The sequence below is a fragment of the Triticum aestivum genome, chromosome 3A (assembly GCF_018294505.1).
Source record: "Triticum aestivum cultivar Chinese Spring chromosome 3A, IWGSC CS RefSeq v2.1, whole genome shotgun sequence".
Classification (NCBI taxonomy): Eukaryota; Viridiplantae; Streptophyta; class Magnoliopsida; order Poales; family Poaceae; genus Triticum; species Triticum aestivum.
Genome location: NC_057800.1, coordinates 345,006,100 through 345,032,222, shown reverse-complemented (window position 1 = coordinate 345,032,222; position 26,123 = coordinate 345,006,100).

The window sequence follows — 26,123 nt, the reverse complement described above, 5'->3', positions numbered from 1 at the left end:
GATAATAGTCTTTTATTCATGCTATAACTGTATTATCCGGAAATCGTAATTTGGGGCAGGTTTGGGCATATGATTCTCATAAATCACAACTTCTCACAACAATCATGATGGTTTCGGTAGGGAACGTGCCACCTTTGGGGACGAAACGATATCCATTGCCTCTTATTGCTGTCAAAAAAATTCTCGTGTCAACATAGAACAACAGGAGTGTTGTGTAAATTTTTGTGATTTTTCGGGGTTCGTTTGGACATTTTTATGCATTAATTGAGTTTTCAATGCATTTATGTGCATAATTCAAATTTGAACTACATGCACATGCTCCAGTGCATATAAATTGGTTGAAAAATCAAATCTTTGCCCTTGGGTGCATGCTTAGGTCCAATCCAAGAAATGGGAATGAATTTCAAACACCAGGGCACCGTTGATTGTCGGCAAAATGTTGATATACTTTGTTTTTTAAATTCTAGTAAATCCAAAACTCGTCTGAAATTCATGAAAATTGGCATGCTATCATGGAATGGCACCCGACATGCTGTGCTATTTTTTGTGTCCATTTTGAGACAAGGCGCACTCGAATAACATCCAACAAAGTCATTTTGGAAAAAATTGCTGCCACTTTAATATCTCAAACGTTCGTATAATTCAAAATGTGTGTGTTCTGTTAACAATTCACATGACACCACGTCTCTTGGTTTTAATGGCTATAGGTTTTAATGGCTCTTGTTCACAAACGTTTTAGATAGAACACCCTATGCAAAGTGAGAGCAGGATTTGTGCATCTCTTGAATGCAAACGATTATTTTGGATGACCCGTGTGCAACCACTTACAAACAATTTCGTAAGATTTGCATCTGTCATATCGGGTATGCTGCCATTTGTCGAACTAGAAAGATTGAAATTTGTTGATCTAGTAACATTGCCATTTGTCAACCTTGTAACGCTGCGATTTGTCAAAATATGAAGCTAAAAATCACTAGCAGTATCTAATTTTTGCAACTAAAATTCAGTAATTAAGCATAGATGGAGGCGAGGAGGCGTGTTCAGCCAGGCGTGCATCGGGTGGTACAGTACTATTTGATTTGACAGCGGACGTCGCAGTTCCCGATACGGCTTTAATTAATGCAGACGAGGGAGATGGTAGTGGTTCCCGAAATGTTGAACGACCAATGATGCATCCTCCTTCAATTAGCATCGTGTGAATGCATGAGGGAAGTAATGGGAGGAGGACCGGGAAAAGAGGCAGCACGATGTGAATGCAACGCAGTTTGCACTCATATAAAGGTGCCCCTCCATTCCAATGCATCTACCACATCGTACGCACCTAGAATTTGCCTAAGCACCTACCGTAATAAGCGCAAAAGTGCTCACTCCAGACCCATGGCAGCGATGCGCGCGAGTGGCCAGCGGCTGTGCCAGATGGTCCATGACGCCGGCCTGCGGCATGGCACCGAGGATTTTCTCCAGACGGTGTTGGCGACCGGCTGCGGATGGCCGCCGTCAACACCAACTACGACTCTTGGTATGACCAGATGATCGTTGCCACCACTAACAAGTTCACCATTGTCAAGAAGCTCGCGGACGACATTGCCGTACTCCACCAGCCCACGCGCCCGGGCTCCTCATTGCCTGCCACCCTAATCAGCCTCCATGGTTGGAACCTCTTTCAAGCACTGGTGGCCCTGCGATTGCCCGCCGATGCCACGAAGAATGTCCACCAGGAGGTCGCGTTCACTGCGAGGCGCCTCACCCTGCAAGAATTCGTCGACCTACACATCCACGTGTATGAGCGAATCGTGTACATAGGTATCTACAAGGCCTTGGATGCCTTTGCTGAGAAGCACCTTGACCTCACCACAAAATCCGTCACTCCTTAGCCATTGGTCGATGGCCCGGCGCACTGAGTTGAGGAGGAGGAGGTCGTACGTTGATGGATGCATCTTTCTTCTTGCCTCCTGTAACCACCACTGCGATTGCATCATCGTGGCCTTAATTCTTATTGTGCTATTGCATTCTCGTTCCAGTCAATACAGACATGTGCGGTATCTTTGCTTAACTATATGCATCACTATAACTAGTACTCCATCCGTCAAATTATAAGTTGTGATGCCAGTGTTTGGGGCCGGCACATGATCACGCACGTTCGTGTGCATGCGGTTGCGCCGGGCGTTTGGCTGCACCCGCCGTGCCCACCACGACGCCGGTCCCCGTGCGCTTGTCTGCACTCGCCGCGCCCATGCCCGTGTGCGCGCCCCCCTCGGTGGCATGGGACGCTGCCATCGACCGCTACCTCTCAGCGGCGCCAGTTTCCGTCCTCCCGCGCCCCGCCCGTCGATCGCGCGACGACATGATGTTTGATTTACAAGTGTAGAACATTTTGTGCTGCCTTCAATACTTCAACAATGGCGTCCTGAAGGATGACAATGACAACGACGGTGCGACACGCCGCCTCCGCCCTCGCCGGAAATAGTTTTTTGGGGTTTAATACTATATCTCGAATTCTCAATCATATGAATATAAATTCGCAGTGTGACTGAATGAAAGATATGGTTTGAACGAACTTGCGTTTTTCTCCCTTAATGTGCAGACTTGACAAACAATTTTCTTTTGAAAATAACGTCAATGGTTTTTAAATATAAAACACTCATCGCAAACGTTTTAGTTAGAACACCCTTATGCAAACCGACAACTTCCCCAGGAAGCCAAGGGAAAATGTGCCGAGCAGGATTTGTGCAGCTCTTGATTGCAAACATTTTAGATAGTGAGAGCTATGGTCTTCCCCCTTAAGTCAAGGGAAAATTTGTAGTGCAGGATTTGTGCATCCCTTCAACGCAATCGATTGTTTTGGATGACCCGTGTGCAACCATGTAGAAACAATTGGGTAAGATTTGCATCTGTCATATTGGGTATGTTGCCATTTGTCAAACTGGAAAGATTGACATTTGTTTATCTAGTAACGTTGCCATTTGTCAACCTTATAACACTGCTATTTGTCAAAATAAGTAGCTAAAAATCACTAGCACTATCTAATTTTTGCAACTAAAATCAGTAGCACTGTTCATATGGACACCACTAGCAGGTGTGACTTGATGGACGCATATGCAAATGTACCATTGATTACATACAACAAGTCATCAACCCTCAACGACAACGAGGATACATGTTGGATTATAGATCATTTCCAACAAAACATTCTAGTAAAGTAAAGTTTTTCTCACACAACAAATAAGATAACGATGAAATGAACTTCAGCTCAACCACTCGTCAGCACTGGAAACACTTGCTTTGAACCAGAAGTGAATCTCTGGGAAGGGCCAGCTACTGTCAATTTCGAGACCAATGCAGGACTGATCATCCAGGCTAAAGCGGCCTATTTCAATACCCATATTGTGATAGCCACGGTAGGGAAGCATAGCAATGTCTGAGTTATAGATACAGTTGTGTCTCATAAATGGTAGTAACATTGTGTCAACAGCAGCTGGATCGCCTTTCACCATCATTGGATAATTTTGTCCAAGGAAGAGCGAGTTTCTCCAAGACTGTCAATACTGAACCAGGGAGAAGGTGTTGGCGCTAGCACACTAGTATCCATCCCGAATACCCTGACATGGATGTTGGAATAGGTCTGGAGAGTGCGACCATGTGAGACAACACCTGCTTCCTTAGTAACATCAGCAGTGCCCTGTATACAGACAAGAAGAGGTGATCCATCAGAATAAGTTGCCAGGCGCCACTGAGTATATGGGTGTTGCTCGTCCTCATGCTCGTGATCATCAACATCGTCATCTCCCCCTTGGTTATAAATTTTTTCAAGTATAGGTGGTAGAATGTTCACAGGACCTTGGAAACACAAGAAGGTTAATTAGTAAAGGGAAACTAGCTAGCTAACCCGCATGCATGTGGATGAAACAATTATAATTACACTGGAAGAAAAACGTACCGAAACCATAAGGATTCCATGCAAAACACAGTGCCACGAGTGGTGGCAGCAAACACAAGACCCTCGTATTGAATTGCATCAAAGTACTCATTTGTGTACAAAAATTGATTTTTGAGCAATATCCATCGAGTCGTGGAAGCAAGGACGGCAACAAACTTGTCGAAGATAGCAACAACTTCATAGTTCGTGTAATCCCAAGAGCGGTTGGGAACTCGACAAATTGCTATATTCCGTAGACGACAGTCACCATGATCGTATTTGAACGTACGTAGAATACCGGTGTGCTCAACTTCAGGGTAGTCTGAGATTTTTGGAAGTGGATCCCGATGATGAGTGTACACATTCACAAGTTCCCACTCGCAGTTGTACCCAATCACCATTTACGCCTGCCCAAGCCTCACGCACAAGCGATGGCATCTTAACATCACACATATCATTATCAAGTGACATCAACTTGCACAAGGCGAGGCATCCGTCGTCCCCACGCCAGTGATGAGGGTCACGACGAAGAAGATATGGGAGATCAAACCGCTCCTGGACCCTTGGGTTTCTTGTAATGATGTTATTTGTTGAGTCGAGAATGGTCTTGAACGAACCTGCCATGCAAGCCAAGGTGATGACGTCGCACCGATCAATGAGTTCCTCCACCACGTCATCTTTCAGATCGGGGCAATAATAACGGGGTCGTTTCCGGCCTATTCCCTCCATGGAGAAGACGATCGAACAATGGCACAAGGAAAGGGTGAAGGTAAATGGAGGGAGGAAGAGCGTGTGACAGGAGTTCCAAATCGAGAGGGAAAGGCGAAGAGGCAATGGACGATTGCCACGATACAAGAAGAGGCTAGTGGGGAGTGAACGGTTGCCACAGATGTCACACACTGATGACAAGGCCAAGTGAACCGCATGCCGTATATCGCACACACCTTGATCTGGTTGACCATTTCTTTTGTGTTGCCTAATCACAAACAGTTCATCCGAGTGAACTGTATGATGTATATCGCACACACCTTCATATGGTTGCCCGTTACTTTTGTGTTTCCTCATCGCAGACAGTTAATTGAACTGAACCGTATGCCCTGCATCGCACATGCAACTAAAATCTGAAGTGTGTTTGATGCATCCGTCATGGCAAACGTTTTGCACCTTTTTGACGGTTTTTACACCATCGTTTGTGATTATTGCATCACACACTGTTTCATCGAAGGGTCTCTGATCGTAGTGTCGCGTTAGCAGCATCCTGCAGTAGTGTATTTTGCATGTGCAAAACTGGCTTACACCCGTTGTATGTGAATGTAGAATATAGGGCTTCCGCCTGAGTGCGTATGGCAATCAGCCATGTCTCCACATGTGTGCGTCGGCCTGTTTCTATTACAGGAAACCAAACCATAGTAATTGTCAATAAAATAGAAACAGGCTTCCGCCTGAGTGCGTATGGCAATCAGCCATGTCTCCACATGTGTGTGTCCTGTTCCATGAGCTTCTAGTTTGAGTCAATCAAGCAAGAACCGATCTGGTTGTTGTGCACGTGCCTGCACAAGGCTAGCTTAATCCTTTGATATGGAGTCACAAACTTGTGCAGCTGCTCTCATTCATTCCATAGGAGTTGCATCGTTGAGTGGTTCTATAGGGCGTCGATATGCTGTCTTGCCGGCGAGACATGATGATGTATCTTGGCTATAAATATTGTGCGTACATGATGACCAGGGAAGCATTCTTGTGGGAGAAGACTGGAGTGGTTGCACAACCCATCCGGCTTAGTCCGCAAAGTCGCGCGGCCTCATACAGTATGCATGGTCTATGCTGGAAGATATTTTTCACACGGCACCATACTTGCCGGATTGAACGACACAGTTATCAGTTTGGTAGACGATGAGGGGAGGGTGAAAGGAGGAGGACAAGGGTATTTGTGTCTCAAATTTAACATAATGGCATGTAGAGGAGGATGGAAGAATTGTAATGGCATTTTTCCAATGTGCAAAATTGTAACCACATTTTTTCAACTCGTGAAAGTTGTAGTGGCATAGATCCAATTAACCCTAGAATCTATCACACCCGATCATCACGAGGTTCTTCGAAACAATGAACTTTGGCAACGGTGCATAGTCAGGGAGAACACTTTTATCTTGAAATTAAGTGAAGGGATCATCTTATAATGCTACCAACGTTCTAAGCAAAATAAGATGCATAAATGATAATCATCACACGCAATCAAAAAATATGTGACATGATATGGCCATCATCATCTTGTGCTTTTGATCTCCATATCCAAAGCATCAGCATGATCTCCATCGTCACTGGCATGACACATTGATCTCCATCATAGCACTGGGGTCGTCTCACCAACTATTGCTACTACAACTATTTCTAATGCATAGTGATAAAGTAAAGAAAATTAAAGACAACCCTAAGGCTCCTGCAAGTTGTTGTACTCATCGATATGCAAGTCATGAACTTATTACAAAACATGATCATCTCATAGCTCAACATATATCACATCATATCTTGACCATATCACATCACAACATGCCCTGCTAAAACAAGTTAGACGTCCTCTACTTTGTTGTTGCAAGTTTTACGTGGCTGCTACAGGCAACTAGCAAGAACCGTTCTTACCTATGCAAAAACACAAAGGTGATTATCAAGTTTGTTGTTTTAAACTTTTGCAAGGACCGACTGTAGTCAAATTCGATTCAACTAAAGTAGGAGAAACAGACACCCACCAGCCACCTTTATGCAAAACAAGTTGCATGTCAATCGGCTGAACCGGTCTCATGTGCGTGGACATGTAAGGTTGGTCCAGGCTGCTTCATCCCACAATGCCACCGAATCAAAATAAGACATTGGTGGTAAGCAGTATGAACATCACCGCCCACAACTCCTTTGTGTTCTACTCGTGCATATCATCTACGCATAGACCTGGCTCATGATGCCACTATTCGGGAACATTGCATGGAAAACAAAAAGTTTCTATGCACATGCAAGATCTATGCATGGAGGTGCATAGCTATGAGAGGGGGAGAGCATCTACATACCCTTATAGACCGCTAAGCGGAAGCATTTATCAATGAGGTTGATGTAGTCATACACCTTCACGATCCATCCAGATCAAGTACTAAACGTACGCCACCTCCGTGTTCAGCACACGTTCAGCTCAATGACGTCCTTGCCTTCTCGATCTAGCAAGAGAGGCGAAGTAGTAGATGAGTTCCAGCAGCACGACGGCATGGTGACGGTGGTGGTGAAGAACAATATCCATAGGGCTTCACCAAGCACAACAAAAACAATGACGATGGATAAACTAGAGGGGGCAGGGTTGCCGGCACATGACTTGGTGAATCTTTATGTGTTCTTAGTGCTAGCCCTGCCCCGCTATTTATGTGTTGGGCCCTGGGGTCATTTCTTGGAGAAAGAGCCACCTCAAAGTCGATTTATCCCACAAGGCAAGAGTCCTCCTCGGACTCCAGGACTAGGCGCTAGGGTCCTTTGCGTCTGGCCCCAGACGCCAGGATCCCTGCCGTCTGGCCCCTTGGCCTCTGCAAAACTGACTTTTGCGCCTTCCTAAAGCCCCGTGGGTTTTACCCTTTGGCCTAAATAAAGTGTTCTCACACCAGAACATTTCGAGAAACATCCGAAACCCCTTCCGGTGAATTCCAGAACCCTTCTAGAGAACAAACACTATTATCCATATATAAATTTTTACCTCTGGACTATTCCGGAGCTCCTCGTCATGTCCGTGATCTCATCCAGGACTCAAAACAACATTCAGTCACCAACATATATACATAACTCATATAATACTATATCGTCAATGAACGTTAAGCGGTCGGACCCTACGGGTCAAGAATGATGTAGACATGACCGAGATGCTTCTCCGGTTCATAACCGATAGCGGGACCTGGATGCCCATATTGGTTCCTACATATTCTACGAAGATCTTTATCGGTCAAACCTTATGACAACATACATAGTCCCTTTGTCTGATGGTATGTTATTCGATCGTTGGTATCTCCATACCTAGTTCAATCCCATTACCAGCAAGTCTCTTTACTCGTTCTGTAATACATCATCTCGTAACTAACTCCTTAGTCACTTTGCTTGCAAGCTTCTTGTGATGTTGTATTATCGAGAGGGCCCAGAGATACCTCTCCGTAATACGGAGTGAAAAATCCCAGTCTCGATCCATGCCAACTCAACAGACACCTTCGAAGATACCTGTAGAGCACCTTTATGATCACCCATTTACGTTGTGACGTTTGATGGCACACTAGGCATTCCCCTGGAGTCCAGGAGTTTCATGATCTCATAGTCGAAGAAACATGTATTAGACATTAAGAAAGCAGCTCCGAAGTCGAGGAGTTGCATGATCTCATAGTTGAAGAAACATGTATTAGACATTAAGAAAGCAATAGCAATAAACTGAACGATCATATGTTATACTAATGGTTGGGTCTGGTCCATCACATCATTCTCCTAATGATGTGATCCCATTATCAAATGACAACTCATGTCTATGGTTAGGAAACCTTAACCATCTTTGATCAACGAGCTAGTCTAGTAGAGGCTCACTAGGGACACGGTATTTGTTTATGTATCCACACATGTATTTAAGTTTCCGGTCAATACAATTCTGCCAATAATAAACCTTTATCATGATTAAGGAAATATAATAATAACCATATTATTATTGCCTCTAGGGCATATTTCCATCAAGGTTCATGAAAGTGAGCCTCACCCCTCTCGCAGTACAACAACACTCTCCCATTCTCTACAAATCACTCTCCCATTCTCTCCCAGTCTCCTCGCCTCCCAGTCGCCGCTTGTTCCGATCTAGTTGGTACGATGAGAAATGAGCTACTGGAGCTGCTATACTTCATTACAAGTAGTCCAAAGCAAGACGCTGGAAAAATTGATCTCAACAAGGATGTTCTTCAAGCTAGCCAGATGAAGGAAGGAACCAGCGAGGCCACTCCTGTGAGTATTTGTCCCGTCGCCCTGTATGATGATTTCGATCTTTATGGGGTTTTTCAAGTCTTTAGAGTATACATGTAGTATTGAATCTGAGACCCCAGTTTTTTTGGGTTGTGGACTTCAGATTTGGAGTAGCACTTATCTATCAAAATCTTTCATCATTTACATAAACAGTTGATTTATCATACATTGAGTACCATTTAACTGGAATTAACCGATGCAAGTCCAAGAAGGATTGGTTGGTGCTACAGTTTGATCCCATGGATTAGGAGCTGATCGAGCACCTTGAGGCCAAAGTGAGCGCTGACAACGTGAGATCTCACCCTCTCATCGATTTGTTCATACCAACCGTCGACGGCGAGCACGACATATGCTACACCCATCCTGAGAAACTTCTAGGTGAGACGCCGATCGGCCGTCTACTTGCACAAATATATTCCTTTGTTTATACCTCTATTTTTCTTTTTAGACACGGACCTAGTGAAGTAATTACAATTTGACAGTTAATAAAAAGTGAAGCAAGTGACTACAACATGCCAAAGATGTTATGAAAATGCCAATTACGTACACTAAAACCTGTATTCGCTAATACTGTAGGTATCACACTGAGTGGCCTAAGCAAGCATTTCTTCCAGCGCAACTCCAGGACGTTTAGAAGGGGCACACGAACGCATCGCAAGATACAGTCGGAGTGCGGCATGCACGCGATGTGGCACAAGACCGGCAGCCGGGCAACAAAAAGGTTCTAGTGCTGCACACCAACAAGAACTTCGACCAGCAGGGGACCAACTAGGTGATGCACTAGTACCACCTCGGGGACATGGAGCAAGAGAAGGAGCGGGAGTTGGTCGTCTGCAAGATTTTCGACCAGACAAACACTAGGGCCATGACTAAAAAGATTATAAGTTAGTTTGGTACTGGTACTTGTTCTACCTGGTCGTCTGCAAGTTGGTATTGTTGTTAAGGATCTTTTGGTATGAACATGGCATTTGCTTCCAACCATCATGTCGAGGGTTGACGTGGATATAAAGCTAAATCATTTGTTTCGAAACGAATTTTCAGGCACCTGATTTTTTATGGGTAGCATAAGTACATGCCGTTCAAATTCCCAATTCTCCAAAAAATTTACATCTTCGAGTACGCACGGGATCTATCCGATTTCACATGTTGATAGTTGGATGTGGCACATCGGGACTGGGCTATGGCATGCCAAGCCCAGCTGCAAATTGTTAAAAGAGAGAGGAGCGATGGATTTGGGCCTTCCAGAACAGTTAAGTGTCGCGACCTCGATCGCGTGAAGCGCCTCCCATGGACTCAAAAAAGACTAGTCAGTCATTATTAGTTTAAATATGTAAAATATTCCATAATAAGAAAAAATAGGTAAAATGCAATGAATTTAGTCCGGTTTCACTGAAAATCATCCGATTTGCATGAAATTCGTTCGTGGAACCACAAGACGGCTGTCCATATAGAGCTTTATATGGAACCAGCAGGTCCATGGCCGTACGCAAGCAAGTGCATGCACTTATTATCACGATGGAAAATAATGCTAATGTCTGAGACGGTGAAACCCATGAAATTTTCAACGTACTCAATAAACGAGAGAATTCTACAAGTACAGACTGATAATTGGGATCCAACAGGTATATTGTTTTTTTAGGTCGAGCAACTATCAACTGGGTTGTAGACTGCTTAGGATTGGTTTCGTTTTTAACAGGCCCAACCCATGACAACAATCGGGCACAAAGATCCAATAGATATCAACTGGCCTCTAGCCCGCCAGCCTTAGTTATATTTTCTCTTAGAACATCTGCACGCAGTTTTATTAGTGATGAAAATGCACAACCCAGTTCTATTTTCCTCTAAAAAAGCCATGTCCTACTTCTGTTTTCTGATCTCTACCTATAGTTTTACTAGTTCATATACATATACTATTATATTGAAAATACTTAGAGTTCCTTTTTCATCTTTACATCCTTATGTTTTGTTGTTGTTTTCCCTCCCAGCGCTGATTTTTCTACCACTAGTTTTCCCTATAACCAACTCAATTGTCCCACGCCTTATTAGCTTACAAAAATAAAACAAAATTTTATTTGGAAAATCAATAAGTTCGTAAAAAATATGTATCATTTCTGGATTAAAACAGTTCGGATCCCACTGAAATATGCAAATTTAGGTTGATCTTTGGGACCGTGGTCCTGGCCAAAAAATTGGTTGTAATAGATTCCTTAAGAATTAGCAAATGGGCTGCAAATCATTAAAAAATAGCAAATGGGCTCTATGTTGTCTACCAGGATTTGGAGGCTGACTTGTGGGCCTACTAACTTGACGCAAACGCAGGGCTTTGTCAACGTACACTACAAAAAAAAATACACTTCCATGATGATATGTGTTTGTCATAGTAGGTCGCATTTTTTGTCATGCATGTACATCCATGACAAATTTATGATAGAATCAATATAGTCATACATGTGCTATCGTAGAAGTGTTCCATGACATTACCAAAATTATCATCATGGAAGTGTCCACTTCCAAGACGATAAATCGCGCGTCACAGAAGTGCTTTCGTCAAGGGTGACCGGCACGTGGCATCCACCGTAACGGAATGCCGTTAAGCTATCGGGTCGGGTTTTGGATCCAATAACCCGTTAACAGCCCCGACCAATGCGGATTTTCCACGTGTAAAATCATCATTGGCTAGAGGAAACATGTGTCGGCTCATTGTTGGGACAGATGTCATCCACTCACTAGACAGAAGGCGCCTATGATACGTCAACACATGGCACGGCCCAACAGTGGCCCATTCCTGTGAAAAGGCCGGCCCGTTTGACTTGGCCAAAAGCTGGCGGGCCGGCCCATGGAAAGCCTGTTAACGGCCTGTTCGCATATAGCCCATTTACAGCCCGCTAACCCAAGGCCCGTTACGCCCTATCCGAATTAGTCCCAGTAGCGTCATCTGGGCCATCCAATATGATTCCAGCTTGTTTTCACTTCTGGCCCATGTATAGCCCATGACGTCTTTCGGCCCATATGAGGCCCTTTGTAACTCTTGGCCCATTAGCGGCCCATGCTGAAAATGGCCCGTAATGAAGAGTGCATTACTTTACACCCATTAACGGCCCGTGGTGAAACTGGCCCATAATGAATAGTGTATCACTTTATACCCATTAATAGCCCATTATTCCATTGGGCCATTTCCAGCCAAAGTTAACTTTTGGCCTTCTGAGGGCCCATTTATTATTGGGCTCATTTGCATCATTCAGTTACTTACGGCATGTTACTGTCATTTTCTGCTTGTGGGCCAAATTCAGCCCGTCATTATAGTTGGCCCGTTTGTGGACCGTTAGTCTGTTAGGCCATTGAGGGAGTCCTGGATTAGGGGGTCTCCGGACAGCCGGACTATATCCTTTGGCCGGACTGTTGGACTATGAAGATACGAGATTGAAGACTTCATCCCGTGTCTGGATGGGACTCTACTTGGCGTGGAAGGCAAGCTAGGCAATACGGATATGTATATCTCCTCCTTTGTAACCGACCTTGTGTAAGCCTAGCCCCTTCTGGTGTCTATATAAACCGGAGGGTTTTAGTCCGTAGGACAATATACAATCATACCATAGGCTAGATTCTAGGGTTTAGCCTCTCCGATCTCGTGGTAGATCAACTCTTGTACTACTCGTATTATCAAGAATAAATCAAGCAGGACGTAGGGTTTTACCTCCATCAAGAGGGCCCGAACCTGGGTAAAACATCGTGTCCCCTGCCTCCTATTACCATCCACCTTAGACGCACAGTTCGGGACCCCCTACCCGAGATCCGCCGGTTTTGACACCGACATTGGTGCTTTCATTGAGAGTTCCTCTGTGTCGTCATCATTAGGCTTGATGGCTCCTTCAATCATCGATAGCGATGCAGTTCAGGGTGAGACTTTTTTCCCTGGACAGATCTTTGTGTTCGGCGGCTTCGCACTGCGGGCCAACTCGCTTGGCCATATGGAGCAGATCGAGAGTTACGCCCATGGCCACCAGGTCAGGTTTGGAAGCTTAAACTACACGGCCGATATCCGCGGGGACTTGATCTTCGACGGATTCGAGCCCCTGCCTAGTGCGCCACATGGTCACGATGATCATGATTTAGCTCTGCCATCGGACAGTGTTCAGGAGATCGCGCCGGCAACCGCTCCGACCCTCAATTTGGAGCCAGATGCGCCATCGATGGACGGGTGGATAGACCCCGCCACGGAGGCTGCACTCTCATCGGCGATCGAGTCGAGTATCGACCTTACCCTTCACGCGAGCCGTGACGCCGAACTACCGGATTCTTCCTCGGCCACGGACTTCGAACCGCCTGCACCCGTGCCTATTGAATCTGACTGGGCGCCGATCATGGAGTTTACCTCCGCGGATATTTTTCAGCACTCGCCCTTCGGTGACATACTAAACTCATTAAGGTATCTCTCCTTGTCAGGAGAGTCCTGGCCAAACTATGTCTGGCAGGATTGGGATGCGGATGACGAAGAAATTCGCCGCCCACCCACCACCCAGTTAGTAGCCACTGTCGACGATTTGACCGACATGCTCGACTTCGACTCCGAAGACATCGACGGCATGGACGACGATGCAGGAGGCGAACAAGAACCACTGCCCACATGGCACTGGACAACCACCTCGTCATATGACATATATATGGTGGACACACCCAAAGAAGACAATGGCGACGGGACAGCGGAGGATGACCCATCCAAGAAGCAACCCAAGCGCCAACGTCAGCGGCGCCGCTCTAAGTCTCGCCAAAGCAAAAGCGGTGACACCGGCACAGGAGATAATAGCACTCAGGACAGTGCCGAAGAAGACAACAATCCCCTCTAGCAAGATTTAGGGCAGGAGGATGGAGAAGCCAGCCCTCCCGACAGAGCGGCAGATGGAGAGGCGGAGGATGATAATTACATGCCTCCCTCTGAAGACGAGGCAAGCCTCGATGATGATGAATTCGTCTTGCCTGAGGATCCCATCGAACAAGAGTGCTTCAAGCGCCGACTTATAGCCAAGGGAAATGGCCTTAAGAAAAAGCAACAGCAGCTTCAAGCTAATCGAGATTTGCTAGCTGACAGATGGACTGAAGTCCTTGCGGCCAAGGAATATAAACTTGAACGCCCCTCCAAGAGTTATCCAAAGCGCAGGTTGCTACCCCGACTAGAGGAGGAAGCACCAAAACCTACATCTCTAGCGTATGACGCGGCTGATCGGCCACCTCATGGCTGCGACAAAGAGGCATTCCAGCCAAAAGTTCAGCCCGCACCCTGACGCCACTCAAATAAAAATGTCAAGACATGGGGAGATACACCAGACCTGCGAGACATATTGTAGGACAAAGCAAAACACGCAAGATCGATCTACGGATCGCGAGGGCGCGCCACTATGCGAGATGATAACCGTCACGCCAGATAAAGTAAAAGTAAGTCCGGCCGGGCCGAACACAGCGGACAAGACTCATTTGATCTGCGTCGCGATATAGCCCAGTATAGAGGCGCCGCACACCCCCTATGCTTCACAGATGAAGTAATGGATCATCAAATCCCAGAGGGTTTCAAACCCGTAAATATAGAAGCATACGACGACACAACAGATCCTGCGGTATGGATCGAGGACTTCCTCCTGCACATCCACATGGCCCGCGGTGACGATCTACACGCCATCAAATACCTCCCACTTAAACTCAAAGGACCAGCTCGGCATTGGCTCAACAGCCTGCCAGCAGAATCCATTGGCTGTTGGGAAGATCTGGAAGCCACATTCCTTGACAACTTCCAGGGCACTTATGTGCGACCACCAGATGCCGATGACTTGATCCACATAATTCAGCAGCCAGAGGAATCGGCCAGGAAATTCTGGACATAGTTCCTAACAAAGAAAATTCAAATCATCGGCTGTCTGGATGCAGAGGCCCTAGCAGCTTTTAAGCACAACATCTGCGACGAGTGGCTTGCCCGGCACCTTGGCCAGGAAAAGCCGAAATCTATGGCAGCCCTCACGACACTCATGACCCGCTTTTGCACGGGAGAAGACAGCTGGCGGGCTCGCAGCAATAACATATCAAAGAACCATGGTACTTCGGATACCAAGGATGGTAATGGCAGGTCATGTCACAACAAACACAAGCGCCGCATTAACAGCGACAATACCGAGGACACGGCAGTCAATGCCGGATTCAAAGGCTCTAAACCCAGTCAGCGGAAAAAGCCATTCAAAAGAAGCACTCCAGGCCCGTCCAGTTTGGACCGTATACTCGATCGCTCGTGTCAAATACACGGCACCCCCGACAAGCCAGCCAACCACACCAACAGGGATTGTTGGGTGTTCAAGCAGGCCGGCAAGTTAAATGCCGAAAACAAAGATAAGGGGTTGCATAGCGATGACGAGGAGGACCCCCGGCCGCCGAACACCGGAGGACAGAAGTGGTTCCCCCCACAAGTGCGGACGGTGAACATGATATACACAACCCACATCCCCAAGAGGGAGCGGAAGCATGCGTTAAGGGACGTATATGCGTTGGAGCCAGTCGCCCCAAAGTTCAACCCATGGTCCTCCTGTCCGATCACCTTCGATCGCAGGGACCACCCCACTAGTATCCGTCATGGCAGATTCCCGCACTGGTCCTAGACCCAATCATCGATGGATTTCACCTCACTCGAGTCCTTATGGACGGTGGCAGCAGCCTGAACCTGCTTTATCAGGACACACTGCACAAAATGGGTATAGACCCCTCAAGGATCAAACCCACAAAAACGACCTTCAAAGGCGTCATACCAGGTGTAGAGGCCCATTTCACAGGCTCAGTCACACTGGAAGTGGTCTTCGGATCCCCGGATAACTTCCGAAGCAAGGAGTTAATCTTTGATATAGTCCCGTTGCGCAGTGGCTATCATGCACTGCTCAGGCGAACCGCATTCGCGAGATTCAACACAGTACCGCACTATGCACATCTCAAGCTCAAGATGCCAGGACCCCGGGGGGTCATCACAGTCAATGGAAACACAGAGCGCTCTCTCCGTACGGAGGAGCACACTCCGGCCCTCGCAGCAGAAGTGCAAAGCAGCATCTTAAGGCAATCCACCAGTTCAGCGATTCAAGACCCGGACACCTTCAAGCGCGCCCGGAGTAATCGGCAACAAGACCGCCTGGCACGTTCCGAGCTCGCATAGCAATGCGGCCCCCACCCCAGTACCAGCCAAACGGTGAAATCCGTGTCACGCGTCCATAATTACGCATTAAAATACCATGGACACAGGCGGGGAGGGGGGCACGACTACGGCACGCTCCAAGACGTGGCTCAACCACACTAGGGGCTTCCCGCTTTGTTATTTTTCTCTCTTTCAGGACTTTAATCTCTAGAAACCCTGTCCGGCAGTACAGTTGCCGGACACACGATGCAACAACCAAGGAGGCAGAAAGCTACGTCGCACCACAGAACTCCCAGGTGGTCTCTAACAACGAGTGAAATACCTGCTTTAAATACCATTCCTCAGCTTGCCCTTGGAGGGGACATGTCAAATAGTCCTACTTTTTGCTTATCGCACTACTTATATCATTCTGCTTTAATGCACCTTTTTGAATAAACAATGCATAGCACTAGACTATTATCGCATTCTCTATTCTTCTTATATATATATATATATTCATTCATGACAGCCAGCACCCGTACACTCTGGTACGGCCAATACGCTAGGGGCTTAAGCATACCCCATAATACGGCGTGAGAAGTCCGAACACTTTCGACAGTGCGGCACCCCGAACTTATAGCATTATATGCATCAGCTCCGAATCATGTTTTGGGTCAATAGTTGGGTTTGCCTAGCTCCCATGTTTTGGTACCTTACGTTCCGCTATATCGGCTAAGGTAGCACTGGGAGAACTATTGCGATTGTGCCCCGGTTCAGCTGGGCTAAGCACCTCAGTAGAGAAAGATAAAACTGACTGTCATGATAAGGCGAGAGTTGGTCGTTGTTCGAGTGGTCTCGAGTCCCTAAAGACTTATGCCTCTTAGAGCGAGGAGTCGGCTTTGCCCGGCTTAAGGCGTGTATAGCGCCCCGAATTCGGCCTTCTGAATACTAGGGGCTTTGCTAAAATTTAAAATTGTACAATTCTATGGCTAAGTGAGAGTGATAAAGCATTATAGTCCGGTTGCCTTGTTCGTTGTGCTGAGCACCTCCCTCGAAGGACCCAACAATGGGGAAAAGAGTGCTCAGGTTTATCCCGAACACCCCATCACTCGTGGCATGGGGGCAGAAGCCGACGATTGGCCATCTCTCAGATTTGATAAATAGCCGCACAGAAGGTGATATTTTAAATTCAAACAAGCGTTGCATAGCGCATATGAACAAGTTTTCATAATACAGGATCACACGAGCAAGTTCATTCAAAAATTACATCTTTTGCACACTCATCTGCCACAAGATGGGCACCCTTCAGGACACCCTCATAATACATTTCGGGGTGGCGATGCTCCTTGCCCTGCGGCGGCCCCTCCTTCACCAGCTTCTCAGCGTCCATCTTGGCCCAGTGCACCTTTGCATGGGAAAAAGCCCGAGGGGCACCTTCTATACAGACGGACCGCTTGATGACTTCCAGCCGTGGGCAGGCATCCACAAGCCGCCTCACCAGGCCGAAGTAGCTGTTGGGGAGGGAGTCGCCAGGCCACATCCGGACTATAAAGCCATTCATGGCATGTTCGGCCGCCTTGTGCAGCTCGACCAGTTGCTTCAACTGGTCACTCATAGGCATCGGGTGTTTGGTCCAAGTATACTGAGACCAGAAGAGCTTCTCCGTCGAGCTTCCATCCTCGGCCTGGTAAAATTTTGCTGCATCCGACATGCTGCAGGGCAAATCCGCGAATGCTCCTGGAGAGCTCCGGACTTGGGTAAGTAAAAAGTAATTTACTTTCACATGCTTACTTTGCATATTGAATGCCTTACCCGCCGCTATCCTCCTCATCGCCTCAATCTCCTGGAGGGCCTTTTGGGCTTCGGCCTTGCCATGCTTTGTGCTCTCGAGGGCCGCGGCAAGCTCGGACTCTCGTGTCACCGAGTCAAGATCCAAAGCCTCGTGCTTCTTCACAAGAGCCTGGAGCTCTTGATGCACCTCGCCCACCCGTGCCTCTTATTCTCCCACTCACTGCGCTCCTTGGCCGCTTTGTCTTCGGCCTCGGACAGCGCTTGCTTCAGGGTCGCCACTTCGGTCATGGCCCCTAGCACATTCATGATGATCCTGTCATTTCACAACCACATTTTCTTTTATGTATATACAAGGTATTACTTACCTTTGTTCTCCTCGAGCTGCCTCTTGGCAAGGCCGAGCTCTTTCTCGGCCCCTCGAGGTCCTGCTTCAGTGCGGCGACCTCCGCATTCAGTGCGGTAGAGGTCAGCAGCGAAGCCTTCATACGCATACAGACATACTTATATTAGACTCCTACATATATTATTTGATCCTCTATTCCGCTTTTCTTTGTGAACACCAAACAGAGCATGAGGGGCTACTGTCTATGTGGTAATATTTTTCCTATATTTTAAATACTTACCTCAAAACCTGTTAGAAGGCTGGCACAGGCTTTAGTTAGTCCACTCTTGGCGGACTGAACCTTCTCGATCACCGCACTCATAATAGTGTGGTGTTCTTCGCCGATGGAAGCGCCGCAAAGAGCTCCCAGCAGGTTGCCCCTTTTCCTATTGCCCCTTTCGGGCAGTGCGGTGTTCTTCGTCGATGGAAGCGCCGCGAAGCGCTCCCAGCAGGTTGTCCGGTGCCTCTGGATGGACAGAGGTCACCGGCACGGGCGTCTTGCCCCTTTTTGAAGGGGGCCGCCTGCCCGAGTCTGGAACCACTGGAGGTTCCGATACGGTGTTCGGCTGAGAGCCAAACTTGGAGCCCCCAGGAGCCTTGCTCCCTTTGCTCCTAGAGTCCGGAAGGTCGCGTTGAGGCGCCTCCGGGACTGTCTCCCCCCGGCTCGGTGCCCCTTGAGACAATACCTCGGCATTGTCCGTAGGGCAAGGAGAGGAGGCGGTTGGAAGTGTATCACTATTCATGTCCGATGAGTCCAAGGAACCGTCCGACGATGATACATCGATACGGGCTTGGGGCGGACTGCATAATCATATTCAGCGTTAGGAGAAGCAGTGCAACAAAGGTATGCTATTAGTTACTCTGGTATCCGAATAATTACGACTTCGCCAGGGGCTTGGCCCTGAGCAGCCACTCGTCTTCGCCGTCGGCGGCGGTGGTGGAGCAGTCTAGAAGGAGAGTTCTTCCCTTGTTGGACCCTTCGGCCTCCCCGGGTGGGGGCGGCCTTCCTTTTCTTGTCTCCCCCGGCTGGAGGGGGAGAATCGTCATCTTCCTTCTCCCCGTTTTCACGGGAGGAGGGTGTCTCGGTGTTATCGGACGATGAGTCCGATACCACCTGGCGTCGGGAACTCTTTCGGGTTCCCTTGGCCTTCTTCTTGGTCTTCTCTGGCACCTCATAAGGAGCCGGAGTTCGCATCTCCGTCAGGAGAGCGTCCGCAGTGTCTTCGGGCAGAGGGGACGGATAGTCAATCTGCTCCGATGCCTCCACCCAGTCCTGTCAAAGGCATGGGAGCTCAGACCCCGCACAAGGTTAAGCTATGGGAAATAAATATCCTACCAGATGTACAGAACATACCGGATTCGCAGGGCGCTTCACGCTTAGCCCACGGTCCTCGGTAAGAGAGAGAGGGACCTCGGCGCCCTTGAACAGCACCCTCCAGACGTCCTTATGCATCGTGTTGAACTCCCATAAGTTGAAATCCCATTGTTGACACGGGAGGATCCGGTGGAAGAGCATGACCTGGACTATGTTGACAAGCTTAAGTTTCTTGCTTATCATGTTCCGGATACACTTCTAGAGTCCGTCTAGCTCCACCGATGAACCCCAGGACAGGCGCTTCTCCTTCCAGGAAGTGAGTCGCGTGGGGATTCCGGATCGAAACTCGGGGGCCGCCACCCAGTTGGCATCGCGCGGCTCGGTGATGTAGAACCACCCCGATTGCCACCCCTTTATGGTCTCCACGAAGGAGGCCTTGAGACATATAACGTTGGGCATTTTACCCACCATGGCTCTGCCGGATTCTGCTTGTTGGCCGCCCACCACCTTCGGCTTGATATTGAAGGTCTTCAGCCACAAGCCGAAGTGAGGCCGGATGCGGAGGAAAGCCTCGCACACGACGATGAACGTCGAGATGTTGAGGATGAAATTCGGGGCCAAATCATGAAAGTCTAGCCCATAATAGAACATGAGGCCGCAGATGAATGGATGGAGGGGAAACCCCAGTCTGCGGACGAAGTGGGGGAGGAAAACCACCCTTTCATGAGGTTCCGAGGTAGGGATGACCTGCCCCGCGACTGGCAGCCGGTGCGCGATATCCGCGGCTAAGTTCCGGCTCCACGTAACTTTTTGATGCGCCCCTCCGTGATGGAGGAGGCCATCCCCTTGCCTCCCGCTCCGGACATGTTTGGAGAGAGTTGAGGAGGAGGATGCGGACTTGGGCGCTGGAGCTCGAGTGCGCGAGAATGGATGAGCAAGGAGGAAAAAGGCATGGGTAGAAAAAGGTGAGATCTTATCCCTTTATAAGGGCGGACTAAACTATGTGCCCCACTAGCCTGGTAAAACTCGCTTATCCCCCAAGCGCCGAAATTGATGGCGCGGTTGGGTTACCCATGTCCGAATTGATGAGAATCCCGTAATAAGGGGAACACGATCTCTGCTTTGACAAGACGTGTCAAGAAATCGCCTCGCATTATGTGCGGGGCTGGTTAAAGAAAAACAGTTTGAATAATTACCGGGCCATGGCGTGATGTCATACTACCAAAACGTGTTAGCAGATTAGATTTGTGGAAATATTATTCTCTCTACGGTGGTATGTGGAACTTATTTTGCAGGGTCAGGCACTATCCTTGTATTCAAACTCTTCTGTGGTGTGTTCGGAGGAGGAACCCGCCTTGCAATGCTGAAGAGAACACTGTGCGCCGGACTCGTCGTCATTGAAGCCTAGTTCAGGGGCTGCTTGTCAGGACCCCGACTCAATGCCACATCGATCTAGCATGTAACACCTCATATCACTTTGCGGCCTCACGCACGGTATTCCCACGGGTGTCGCCTTACCTTTGCCCGGGGCCGTTTGCGCCTTTTGGCACACGTATATGACATTGTCGCTAGCATCCATATGATAAGGAGCCCGGGCTGACATGGCTAGTCGTAAACCCAAAGTGGCACAAACTTACAGGGACAGGCAATCATGACCCAGCATCGAACGTGTCGGTCATCAGCGAGTGAATCCAGGCTGTAGCACTGGGCTAGCAGGACTCCGGTGAACCGGGCTGTAGCGGGCTAACAGGACTCCGGTATCCATCGCGTGACATTTCCCCGAAGGGACAGACACAGGAACGAAGAAGGACACATGCCGGCCAGCCTAAGTGTTCCGGAGCAGTAGCAAGCTACCATGGCTCAGTGGAAACACTAGGATACATTTCCCGGTAAGAGAGGCTACTAAAGATAAACAACTAGATAGTCAGATCCCACACATACCAAGCATGTCAATAACATACACACAATATGCTCGATATGTGCAATACAACATGGCATCACAAAATGACTCTACGACTCAAGTAGTTTATTCAATAGGCTCCGAGGAGCGAGATATTACAAACATGGTCTCATGACCCAACAATCAGAGCATACAAATCAAAGCACAAGCGAAAGCTATCATGTCTGAGTACAGACATCTATGAATGAAAAAGGCTGAAAGCCTGACTATCTACCAAATCCTGCTGAGGCACAAGATCGTAGCTGAGGTAACAAGCTAAATGTCGAAGTCCACGTGGAACTACTAGTGAGACCGAAGTCTCTCTGCAAAACATAAAATAGGCAAACGTGAGTACAAATGTACCCAGCAAGACTTACATCAGAACTAACTACATATGCATCATTATCAACAAAGGGGATGGTGGGGTTTAACTACAGCAAGCCAGCGTTGACTCGTTGGCTATCCTGAACTACGACTGCAATGTAACTCTTTTGAGGTGGCGCACACGAGTCCACATATCCACCAACCAATACACCACTATGGAACCGCTCTCGTCTCCCTACGAGAACGCCATCCATAGCACTCACGCTTATCTTGCGTATTTTAGGGTATCCACTTTCACTTGTCTATGAACTGATATAAGCAACCTAGAAGTCCTTTACCGCGGACACGGCTATTCGAATAGATGATGTTAACCCTGCAGGGGTGTACTTCTTCATACATGTTTCCTCCACTTAGCGTCTGCACACGACATGTGCTCGGCAGACTTCAAGCGAAAGCCGACGTGGGTGTAGACCACGACCTACCTAAACACTCAAGTCTCTAGTCCAGGTTTATCGCCTATTCGGGTTCCATCCATGAGGAGATCCGGCCGGAGTTTCGCTCACAGCCCCAAACGATGTGAATAGGGTTCCCGAGATACCAAACGGGCATCCGGTACACCGTGCCACGTACCTACCGCATCACAGCCCACCCCTACAGTCAGCGCTGTCCACGGCCTCCAGTAAGCTACAAACACCAGAAACTACTTGCAACTCCTGGACAGAGGACTAGGGTGAATAAGAAGTCGAGCGGAGTCATATTTCAGGGCCCAATGTATGGTAGTAGCTGAATCATGGATCACAAACACAGAACTCAGTTCCTAAGGATGACTTCAATGAGACAACCCACCATGTACTCCTACATGGCCTCTCACCGACACCTTTTACCAAATCGTGTTCACACACTTAGCTCACACACAGTAGGACATGTTCACACACCTCTGATTCATCCCGGATGAAGCAGACCTGACACAACTCTAAGCAGTAGCAGGCATGACAAACAAGCATGAATGAGTAGGCACAACAGGGCTCAAACAACTCCTACTCATGCTAGTGGGTTTCATCTATTTACTGTGGCAATGACAGGTCATGCAAAGGATAAAGGGGTTCAGCTACCGCAGCAAGTAACAGATGAATCGATGTTGTCCTAATGCAGTAAAAGAGAGCAGGAGCGGGAGAGTAGGATTGTATCGGAATGAACAAGGGGGTTTTGCTTGCCTGGCACTTCTGAAGATAACATTGAGTCTTCATCAGTGTCAATGATCACAACGTCGGAACATCGTCTACCGGGAGGGAACAGATACCGGCAACAAAGAAGAAATACAATCAATGCAATGCACAATATGATGCATGCTATGACATGGCAATATGAATGTGTTTTGGGCTAATGCACCTAGCTATGATTTAAATGAAGTTGGTTTGAATACATGATTCAAATTCCAACTCCATATATGATTATTTAAATGCCCTTTATTTGTTTTGTCCAAAACAGAGGGCAAACATTGTTCAAACATGCATGAAAATGGTACATATGGATTCCTTGAATTTTTCTGATAATTTTTCATATATAATTTATTTAATTTGGAGCTACGGTTGAATTTCTATGATTTTTTGAGGTTTATACAATTTTCTAGAATTTATAAATCATTTCCTAATTTATTTTAATTCCAGAAAGGAATTATTGCGTCAGCATGACCTCATCCTGACGTCATCAGGTCAACAGGGCGGGTCCAGGTCAAACCTGACGTGTGGGGGCCACACGTCAGTGACACAGGGCTAGTTAGTGTCAATGACAGGTGGGGCCGGGTCAAAGGCCACGTCAGCGCGGTCAAAGCTGACGCGTGGGGCCACTGTGATTAATTTAAACTAAACAGAAAATAAACTAAGATTAATTAAAGCGTGGGGCCTAGGTGTTAGTGACACGAAGCGGTGGTTAGTGGCTAATTAAGCCAGCCACGTCAGCTGGCCGGAGATTAGCCGGCGACGACCACAGAGCACGGCGGGGGCACACCGGACTTGCGCTAAAGGCGACGGAGGCGCGGCTGAGGGCACCGGGGCGTAGCCCGGGCTCTCCCGCATCTGATGGGGTAGGTGGGAGGCTACGGGAACGCCGGGGCTCGCCAGAACGGAGCTCGCGGCGGCGCCGGAGTTCGGTGAGTGTGGGGTTGGCACTGTGGTGCACGGGAGGGCGAGTTAGGATATGCGTTAGGCTCCTGGTGGCTTCCTGAGTGCGGTGACACGCTCCGAAACGAGCTCAAGCGGCTGCAGTGACGGCGGCGACGAGGTCAGCGGCGGCCGGAGTTCGGCCGCGACGGAGCTATGGCCTAGAGCTCGCAAACGCGAGGGGAAAGAGAGGGGTTCTGCACGGAGGCTCACAGCGAGGTCGATGAGCAGCTCGGTGGTCTCGGGGAGGCGTCGGAGATGGCGAATCGGCGCGCGGCATCCGGCGGCCGTGGACGGGGAAGAAGGGTCGCGGCATCGTCTTGGGGTCCTCCGGCCTTGCGTGGGTCGGCGGAGAGGTGCTCGGGTTCTAGGCGGAGCTCGTGGGCTGGTCAGAGAAGTGAGGGGGAGGCGGTGGCCACGGTGGTTGCGAGCGACGTCGGCGGCGGCTCTCGGTCATGGGGGGGAAGCAGAGGAGCGAGGGGGAGGGAGGTCCAGAGAGCGAGGGAGAAGTGAGAGGGGGTCGGGGGGGCCGCGTGGCGTCTCCAGGGAGTAGCGGAGGCAAGCAGGGAGGCAGGAGGTGGCCGGGGCAGCGTCGGCGCTCGCCACCGAGCAGCTTCGGGGCGAGGGGGAGGAAGACGACAGGGGAGGAGTGGAGATGGGCTGGGCCGCTGGAGGAGCTGGGCCAGGCAGGTAAGTCTGGTAAGTGGCTGGGCTTCTCTTTTTTTTTTAAATTTCTGTTCTGTTTTCTTTTATTTAATCTTTTGCCACTGTTTTGAACTTAAAATAATTCAAACAATGCCAAAAACTCCTCTGAATATTTTTATTTTGCTAGATGGACTTCTCCAAAGCTCATAAAATATTTCAGGGGTATTTGAAATTATATTCTAATTATATGAATATAGTTCAAATTCAAATAGCTAATGATTTAAATTCAAAATCCCCAAAATAAATCCTTTTAAAATGTTCATTATTTTTGGTTTGGATCAAAACCCTTGCCAAAAATATTAAACATTTAAGAAGAACATTTTTGGAACAATGAATGAGATTTTAGGGTTTTAGCCCTTCTTTTATTTAAATTTTGAGGCTTCCAAATTTCCTCAATTCAAGTTTCAGAAATTTAGACATGATGCAAACACCAGGCAGCACCGGGAGCTAGGGATGTGACAACTCACCCCCACTAAACAAGAATCTCGTCTCGAGATTCAAGCGTAGGGTAAGATGAAGGGGGAACGCAAACTAGCACAATCTTCACGATCCAGGTTGCACTTCAATTGAACGTTGATTCGTTCACCATCATTGTCCCGTCGTCTTGCCTTGAGAACTCCAACTATCATGACAACGAGAGGAAAGGAAAGACCCTAAAAGAATTGTTCTTCCCGAAGGTCGAACAACTCCGGATTAATCCACGGTATGAGACATAGCAACATCTCTCGAGCTGAGAGACGAAGCACACATCCATAGGAATGGAGTGAACCAGATGACAAAGGTTCACTAGGTAGACAACAATTCCAGACTTAAGAATGTGGTGATCGGTTGTCAACGTAGCGAGGAGTTGAATTGCCATGATACCATAACGATGCACCTTAGGGAAGGTGACTCGTAGAAATATCCCCTTAAGTGGCAAAAAGAATTACCTTTGATTCAAAGATCATTGGAACTCTTTAAACCAGCCTAAGGCAATTCTCGAGCGATCGTTTGGAGGGGGGTCGGTAGAATGGCATACTCGGACTTGGATGATGTGGATTACCTTGTTGAAGACAACGTAATGGATGAATTTGCTTACCACCGGAAATGGAAGAGACCCGTGGTAGAATGGCACATTGGCGGTGCAAGCTGGGAACAAAATGCAAATGATGGGAATGATTCTGGTAACTGGGGAAGAACCCAACAATAGAGAGTGAATTCACTGTTTGAAGGGTCATAGCATTGCCGAGGAAACTAAGAGCATCCCAGTTAGTGTCAAAGATAACACCTAGCGCTTGTGCGTGCTCTCAAGAACTTGAGCATTTCCATAATCATCAAGATTTTACCAATATCCGTGTCAAGGATCCTAGCAACACAACTTACTACCATGATGAATAGCGACGGACGATGCAGATGCAAAGGAAGATAACACTTTCTCAGATTTCACCTTAGCGAGGCCAAGGGGACG